The sequence below is a fragment of the Manacus vitellinus genome, unplaced genomic scaffold (genome assembly GCF_001715985.3).
Source record: "Manacus vitellinus isolate BGI_N305 unplaced genomic scaffold, ASM171598v3 scaffold_65_pilon, whole genome shotgun sequence".
NCBI lineage: Eukaryota > Metazoa > Chordata > Aves > Passeriformes > Pipridae > Manacus > Manacus vitellinus.
Window position 1 is genome coordinate 601594 of NW_021940724.1, and position 8185 is coordinate 609778.

At 42.7% G+C, this 8185-nt stretch overlaps 1 protein-coding gene across 1 annotated transcript in view; it reads left to right on the forward strand.

The window, feature by feature from the left end:
* Positions 1 to 8185, forward strand: part of CHCHD3 (coiled-coil-helix-coiled-coil-helix domain containing 3) — an 86141-nt gene that overhangs the window by 70924 nt on the left and 7032 nt on the right. The gene's annotated exons all lie outside the window — the stretch shown is intronic.

An 8185-nucleotide genomic window follows, 5' to 3' on the forward strand; every position in this document is an offset into this window, starting at 1 on the left:
AGCTCTCCTGGAGCCCCTTTAGGCCCTGCCAGGGGCTCTCAGCTCTCCCTGGAGCCTTCTCTTCTCCAGGGGAACATTCCCAGCTCTCCCAGCCTGGCTCCAGAGCAGAGGGGCTCCAGCCCTGGGAGCAGCTCTGTGGTCTCCTCTGGATTTGCTCCAGCAGCTCCAAATCCTCCTGCTGTTGTTCCCAGGGCTGGAGGCAGCTCTGCAGGAGGGTCTCCCCTGATTCCTCCTGACCCTTGATATCTCTTCAAGCAGCTGAGATGTTGTAGCAGAGCGTGAGTTCCAGCTGGGACAGTTTTAGTGGGTTTCTGTTTATTTGGGAAGGTGAAGAACAGAGGAGGGAAAGTGGAACTGGGAAGGGAGAGGCTCGAGGAGCCTTCGGTGGTGGTTTCCTTTGGCAAACCCAGAGCATGGATTCCCTGTGCCTCTCAAAGTGCTCCTCAGCACTTTTTCTTTTCTTCCAGCTGGAAATTGTGCTTTTTGCTGCCTGGATTTCTCAGGGTTGGGAACAATGAGGCTGATGGTGGGAATTTGCTGAGCGGGGCCGCTCTGCAGCCTCTCCTGCTGCACAAGTCGTTGCACCAGTTCAGCATTTGGGTTCCTGCCTCAGCACTATTTAAATTTCCTCATTAGCTATTTTTTTTTTTTGTTCCCTGCTGATTGGATATTTTGCTTTGTTTGATACTTTGAGTTTCATTTCCCATCAGCTCCTTCCACTGTGTAGCTGTTACCACACCCCAAAGGAGAGGCAGTTCTGCACAAAGAGCCCTTGAAACTCTTGGTGTGAAGATCTTTGTCATCCCATACAAATTGTCATCCTGAGTGATAAAAAAAAAGTTGGCCAGGCTGATTTTAGGCTTTTTTTTTTTTTCTTTTCTTGGTTATGGAAATAAAACAGCACAGGAACTGACTGGAAGAGGCTGAAATTTCAGCCTCAAATGAGGGGTTTTCTCATCCACTACAAGAAATAAAGCAGTTCCTCAGAGGTGTTTTGTGACACAGAGGTGGGACAAAAAGGAGTTACCTCTTATGACCTCCACAATATAATATTATGGAATATAATCCAGCCATGACAGACTTCAACACATTTAATTGCTATCAGAATGAGGAGCTTTACAGCCCCCAAAGGAATCCTTAGGGGTGGGATTGTGACGTTTTCAGATGCAAACATCTCAACTTTTGGGGTTTTTGCTGAGCGATTGGCTTCACTGATAACTTGTGGCAGCGAGTTCTGCAGGTTAATTATGCATTTAATTGGTTTCAAATTTGTTGCTTTTCAATTTCACTGTTCACTGAATATTTCCTCGGTCTTGTATTATGAGAAGGAGTAAATAAGAGAGCCTGGCTCACCTTCTCTGAACATTTAATTAGTTTGTGTCCCTCTCTCGTGTACACAGAGCACTTCTCGTGGCTTTGGGCTTTATGGATCTCCAGCTCCTTTCTTCTCTGAAGCTTTTTGCTGTGGTGACCAGAATATAAATATACAGAGAGTGACCAGAGCTCTGGGCTTTTATTTATATCAAATAATGTGGTCTCAGCATGGTGCCTTCTCCTCTTGGCCCTTCTCTTCATAAATCTCCTGCTTTTATTTGCCTCTTGTAACACCCGGGATGAGTTTTCCTCCAGGAACATCAAGTCTTTTCTCTGGGGCTTTAGAGGCAGAATAAAAAACTCAGAATCTAAAATTCAGAAGCTAAAATTCTGGTACAGAATTTTGCTTCCAAGTTGTGTCCTTTGCCATTCATCCTCATTGGATTCCACCTTGGAAGTGTCCAAGGCCACGTTGGACAGGACTTGGATCATCCTGGGATAGTGGAAGGTGTCCCTGCCCATGGCAGGGGGTGGGACTGGATGGACTTTGAACATTTAATTTGATATTATTATTATCATCATCATCATCATCAATGTCATTATCACTATTATCATATTTTTATTATTAGTGTAAGATGCTGTTGAATTTTTTTTTTGAATATTCTCTTAAACAGCTGTTTTATTCCTTCCAATTGTGAAAAAAAAACCTTACAGTAAAATGTAGAACCATGTTTTTGGAACAGCCTCTGCCCTGAAATGTTCAACCCTCTAAATGTCATGTCAGCAAATGCACATGACAAGGATGGCAGAGCGTGGAATGTCCCTCTCTTAAATATAACTCCTGCCTCCAATTTGTTAATTATATGCATAATTTCGAGGGTTTGTTTAGTTGCCCAGTCCCAAATTCCTGGCACACTCAGATAAATACCATCCAAACTGGGCAGGACTTAAAAAAAACCMAMCMWWWWAAWKRWTTTYMWTWWTYCMRKMWKKYCYTTWMMAAAAAMCMARKKKTTYYTTTYCYYCCYKKYYTKKYYTWAAWYYKSYTTTTCCCGTCGACTTTAAAATCTTTTCTGTGCTTGGACTGTTATTTCTCTCTGTTCCAATCATGCAAACACCAGCAGAGCTTGAAGTCTAATGATGTTAAACACTGCACAGCTGTGCAGTGACTGCAGGCTCTGCCCTGGAGGCTCCTGCAATAAATGAGAGGAGAAATAAAAGTGCAGCTGAGTGGAAGTTGGACCCAGAAATCCGATGACACGCGTTACAGGATTATATGAAAGGAAGATGCTCCCCAATAATCAATGAATAAATCAATGCCAGCCCCTTTCAGAGCTGTTTTACTCAAGGTAGGAATTCTCTCGGGGGTTTGTTGTGGAATAAATTGCTGAATGTTTTAAAGAAAATGCTGAAAGACCAGCATTGTGATTTGGTATTTAAAATAAAAGACAGAGAGCATTAAATCACTGTGTTCCTCCATGTGCTTCCTGCTGTTTTCCCCCCCACACACACTTTCCCAAGGCTTTTGTGGATCTGAAGTTTGTATTTAATAATTAAAAGAGTAACTATGTGATATTAACTTATCACTTAGGATTTTTGCACTTAGTTAAATATTTTAGGGGTGCAATGAAAAGAACTATGAACTGCCCTGTTATTTCCTTGCATTGAGTTTTCCAAGTGCTGGAAAGAAAGAAACAGCAAGAAAGAAATTACTTATTAATTAGGATAAAAGTTGTCTACCCTTGATTTACATGATATACATGTATATGATGATATATATATATATGTATGATACGCATGACACACCAATTAGCTGGAAATATTTTCTTTACCATGTGAATTTTTTGTGTATCTTGGTGAGAAAAAGTGGGTTTTGGGAAAGCTGTGGCATTCCCAAAAATGCCCCAAATGATGTTCCCATGGAAATGCTGGGGTTAAATCCCTGAATATTTCACTGTTAAGTCATATACCCCATTTAAAAGACCAGCTTGTTTTTGAGTTATAACTTCTGTCTTAAATTACCTGCTGTTTCCATTTGTTTCATTATCAGTGGGGAAAATAGGAAATAGAATATTTTGATATTCCATTAATAGAATGGGAATATGAAAAATCTGTTTGGCAATAATGATAAACAGAATGGCTGCATAATTTGGGACAGAATCAATGACTTCTGATGGTTTGTTTGTCACTAAGTAGAAGAGTTCAGTTTTAGCAAGATCTAACTCCCAAAAAACACAGATAAAATACATTTAGGACAATAGATTGTCTGCAGTTTTTAAGTATTTTTTTTTAAGTAGTGCCTTTTTGAACACCTAAAAAGAAAATGAAGGTGCTGCTTTTATTGCACCCTTCAAATGGAGAAACTCCTGGATGGAAGGCTTAGATTTCAAAAGTTGCTCTGTATATTCTCTGTGTTCTCTCATATTTGGATATGAGACAACTGAGATGGAGGTTTCTTTTCACTCTGGATTTCAGTGATGAACTTCTGGAAGTTCTTATGTTTTCCTTTGGGTTTTGTTTTTTTTTTACACCGTGTTTTGTTTTAAAATGCATCAAATATTGGCTCACAGTGCCCAGTAATAACTTTTATTTACCTTTCTGTCGCTTAATCAAGCGATTTCAAAGTACTTCTGTAAAATCCTCATTACATCAATTCCGAGCACGGCAAAAAAAGGGCAAAAATATTTATGGCTTAATGCAACAGCAGCAGGGATGGAAGTAGAACATAGCCCTGAATCTGTTTATTGGCAGTTCTTTCCTGAATTTTACGGGATAATAATCCTCCTGCTCGGGTTTTATGGAGAGAAATCCACTTTGGCTCGCGCGGAGCAGTCTGCGCCGCTCTCGGTTTAGCGGGAAACGACGTGTTTGACATCTGAGTGAAACACCAGAAGCTGTCAGAGAGGGTTACAGACAATATTTGAATTGCTACAAATACCTGGCAGCAGCACAGATAGTCCTGAAAGTGTTTGATCTTGGTTGAGTGAAAAGCATGGGTAGAGTTTCGGGAACAAGTCGAGCCTCTCCGTCGTTCCCGTTGACGTGGAGACGGATTTGTTCAGCGGCTCTTTTTCCCTTGGAATTGTGGCTGGATGGAAACAGGAAGTTTTTCTAGTGAATAGAATGGTCATGAACGTGTTTTAGTTTTTATTTTTGAGCAAATAAAGTCGTCAGAGTCTGTTGTTTTGGAGCTGAACAGACCAGGTGGTTCGTTCCGGGAGGAGCAGGGTTTGGTGGGAAGCAGCACCTTGTGTTGGACATGGACAGGTTGGAGGGGGCTTGGAGCAACCTGGGATAGTGGAAGGTGTCCCTGCCCATGCAGGGGTTGGAACAGGATGATCCTTAAGGTCCCTTCCAACCCAAACCAGTCTGTGAATCCCTAATTGCTCACTCTGAGTCGCTTGGTGCAATTGTGGGGTTTTTCTGCCCCGTGTTTCGGGGTAGGGTCATAAAATAAATCAGGCTGGAAGGAACCTGGAGTCCTCTCAAGGGATGAGTGACTCAGAACTTCCCTCCTGCTGTTCCTGCTTCTCCTCCTGGAGCCCTGGCCCTACACAGAGCCTGAGAGACCTTCCTGATGGAGAAGGCACAGCAGAGCTTGTTCCTTGTCCTTGCTGGGAGGTTTTCAAATCCCAACTGGACACGGCCTGGAGGTCCCAGGTGTGGCCTCTTAGTTGGCCCTGTCACCTCTGAGGTCTCTTTGGGTCCCTCAGCTGTGTATGCCTGTCCTCCTAAACCCCCCACCTCCTCCTGCAGCTGTCCCACGTTTTGGCAGGGGCTGCCCAGGGAGGTTTGGAGTCCCCACCCCTGGAGGTGTCCAAGGAAGGCCTGGATGTGGCACTCAGTGCTCTGGGCTGGGGGACAAGGTGGGGATGGGGCACAGGCTGGACTTGATGACCTTGGAGATCTCTTCCAACCTCAGTGATTCTGGTATTTTCCTTATTCAGCTTTTTATTCTGGTGTATTAACAGAAACTCTTCTCGTTGGAGCAACAACATCGATGAGCTTCTGTCTTGATGGAGGGCGACGTTCCCATGGATTTGGGTTGATATTCCTGTGGCTCACGTTGGAAACTGGAATCCATAACTCCTTTGTTTGGCACAATTTACATTTGGGGTTTTTTTTCTCCTTTGCTCCATAACGAGATTTAGTAAATGAGGCTTCGCGTCACATGTTCCGTCAGAGACCAGATCCTTAACGTCCATAAATCCAATTGTTTCATTTTCTCCATTAGCCTCCTCTCAACGTGATCTTTTTTTATCTGCTCTGCTCAGTCTTTTAGGACTTCATTATTTGGAGAAAATGTACTGTAGCACATTTAGTGGTAATTACAAAAGCTTGTTTTAATTACAGTTGTCAAAGAACACGTTTTACGCCGCATTATTGTCGCTGCCGTTTCTAATTCGGAGAGAACCTCTACCTTTTTACAAGTGGAGATGAAAATTAACGTCCTTCTCTTCGAGTGATGTGTCCAGATGATTTTTGTGTGGTTAGGAGTGATTTTGTGAATACTGAAGGCTTTAAAAAGGAATTCTTTGAGGGGGGGAAGGGAGCAGCATATGTTCCTAAGAACGTCCATAAATTACCCCTGTTTGGAATGATGCATGGATTTATATGTCGAAATAGAAGTTTAAAAGATAAAAATGTGGCAATTCTACGTATGTTAAGTGTGGAAATTGAGAATTATTTATTGGGACACTGCAGGGAGTGGGTGAAGAGTGTAGGTTTGCTGACCATTGTTGTATTGATGAGGAACAAACCTTTTTAATCTGATTTTGTCCACATTCAAATGCAAGTGCACAGGGTGAGTGTTGTCCACTGCAACAGGGTTTGAGGGCAGATGAATTTAATGGACATCAAATCCCTGGAAACATTCAAGGGAGAATGTTCTGAGCAGGTTGATGCAGCTGAAGGTGTTGCTGCTCATTGCAGGGGGTCGGAGCAGGTGGTTTTTAGGGGCCCCTCCAACCCAAACCCTTCTCTGAAAGGCTAAATAACTTTGACAACGGGACACTCACAGGCTGGACCTGAGTGATCTCAGCATCAGTGAGTTCTGGGATTCACATCCACCTCCAACCTATGGATACACTCATCCAGCAAACCTCATGTGGCAAAAAAGGGATGGAAAATCTCCAGCAACACAACGGGGAAGGATCAGTTTGGAGATCTGCTGTCCCGTGGTGCTGGGACATCTCACCCATCCCACCCTCCCAGCAGTTCTCCCACAGGACTGTGGTGCTTCTGGAGCTGCTGCTGCTTCCTTTCCCCCCTTAATCCATTCCTTCAAAGTCCAGGGGCCCAAGGCCTGCAGATATTCCATGGGACCTTTCCCAGCTGGATCCACATTTCATTTGGCAAATCCCCTTCAGCTCATAAACCCTTTGTGACAGGGGCTCTTCCAACCCCCACACCCAATTCCAGGGCTCACTGGAAGCCTTGGATGTGCCTTGGGAGCCCTTGGTGTCCACTTACCCCATCCCCTGATGTTCTTGGTGGAGGAGATGACCATCAATCAGAGGACTTGGAGATAACTGATGATAATTTATAAATTTAGTGTAAAGCCAGACTCTTACTTGGAAGCAGGTCGTTCTTTTCCCAGGAAAATGCAAACTGGACCCATCTCAGGGTTTTTCCCCTGTAAACCTGATGGATAATAATGGATTTGGAGGTCGGAGTTGGCACCGAGGGGCAGCTGAAAACCTGGGACTGCTGAGTTTGAATCCTGCCTGCAAACTTATATTAAACTGCCTCATAATGGCTTTTTTTTTGTTTGGTTTTTTTTTGACTTAAATAATATCAATTTGTGGCTGCACACACCTGGAATCTCGTTGCATCCTGATAACCAGATTCCCTTTATTTACATTTCACGATTAATTATTAACCACACATTTTTTATGCTTGTTTGCTCTGTTTTACCTTACAAGGGACAAAATAAATGTGCATTTGTTGTATCCAGTGTGAGGAGGGTTTGGCTTCATCACCAGGTGTCCCTGCAGCCTGGAACAAGGCCATTCCCAGGAATTTTATTGGAGATATCCATTTTTTCCAGCGATGGCACCTCATAGCAGAGCAGAGCCAAATCCAGCTCCTACTTTGGAAAACGAAACCCAGGTTGGCCTTTAAATCCTGATCCAACTTCCTTGTGATTGTGAGGAAGAAATTCAGAAGAATTTCAGAATCAAACTAATATTTGATGTTAGTGGTGTATTTTTGGGGTATTAAATTTGGGTGGTTTTGGGAAGATGGGCTGTGTCTCCTAGAAAACACCCAAATAAAGGCTTTTTTAAATCAGAATTTCTTTGTGAAGAAGCAACAAACCAGTTCCAGTATCTCCTTTACACCTGAACAGCAGCATTGAGCTAATTGAATATCCAGCTACTCTTAATTATTTTCTCACAGCTCATTGATATTCACCAGGATCTTGTAACTGTGGCCCCATAAATATAATATTGCTTTCCAGGTTTTTCCTTTTGGCACTGAATTCTCTCCTATTGGCATATTTATAGTCTCCTGTATAAATGAATAATTTTATTTATTACTTATTTATTTGAACTTTGCTGTGTCTGAGTTACTGTACAAGTGTCAGGGGTGGAAGAAACTCCTGTTTTCTGAGTTTCTTACCCACCTACCAAATCTTCCAGTTACTTTCACAAGACAGGGACCCAAACCTTTGGATAAATAGATTATTTAGTATTCTTATAATTTATTTTTTTTTATCACTGATAGGTCAGAGCAATAAGTGGCACGACTGGTAATTTTTTTCTTGGCCCCTTTATATTTAGTGCAGTAAAATCTGATTTGATCACTGGTTGTCCTGAGGGGCAGGGGACCAAACCCAAAAAAACAACCTAAAAAACCAACAAACCTTCCA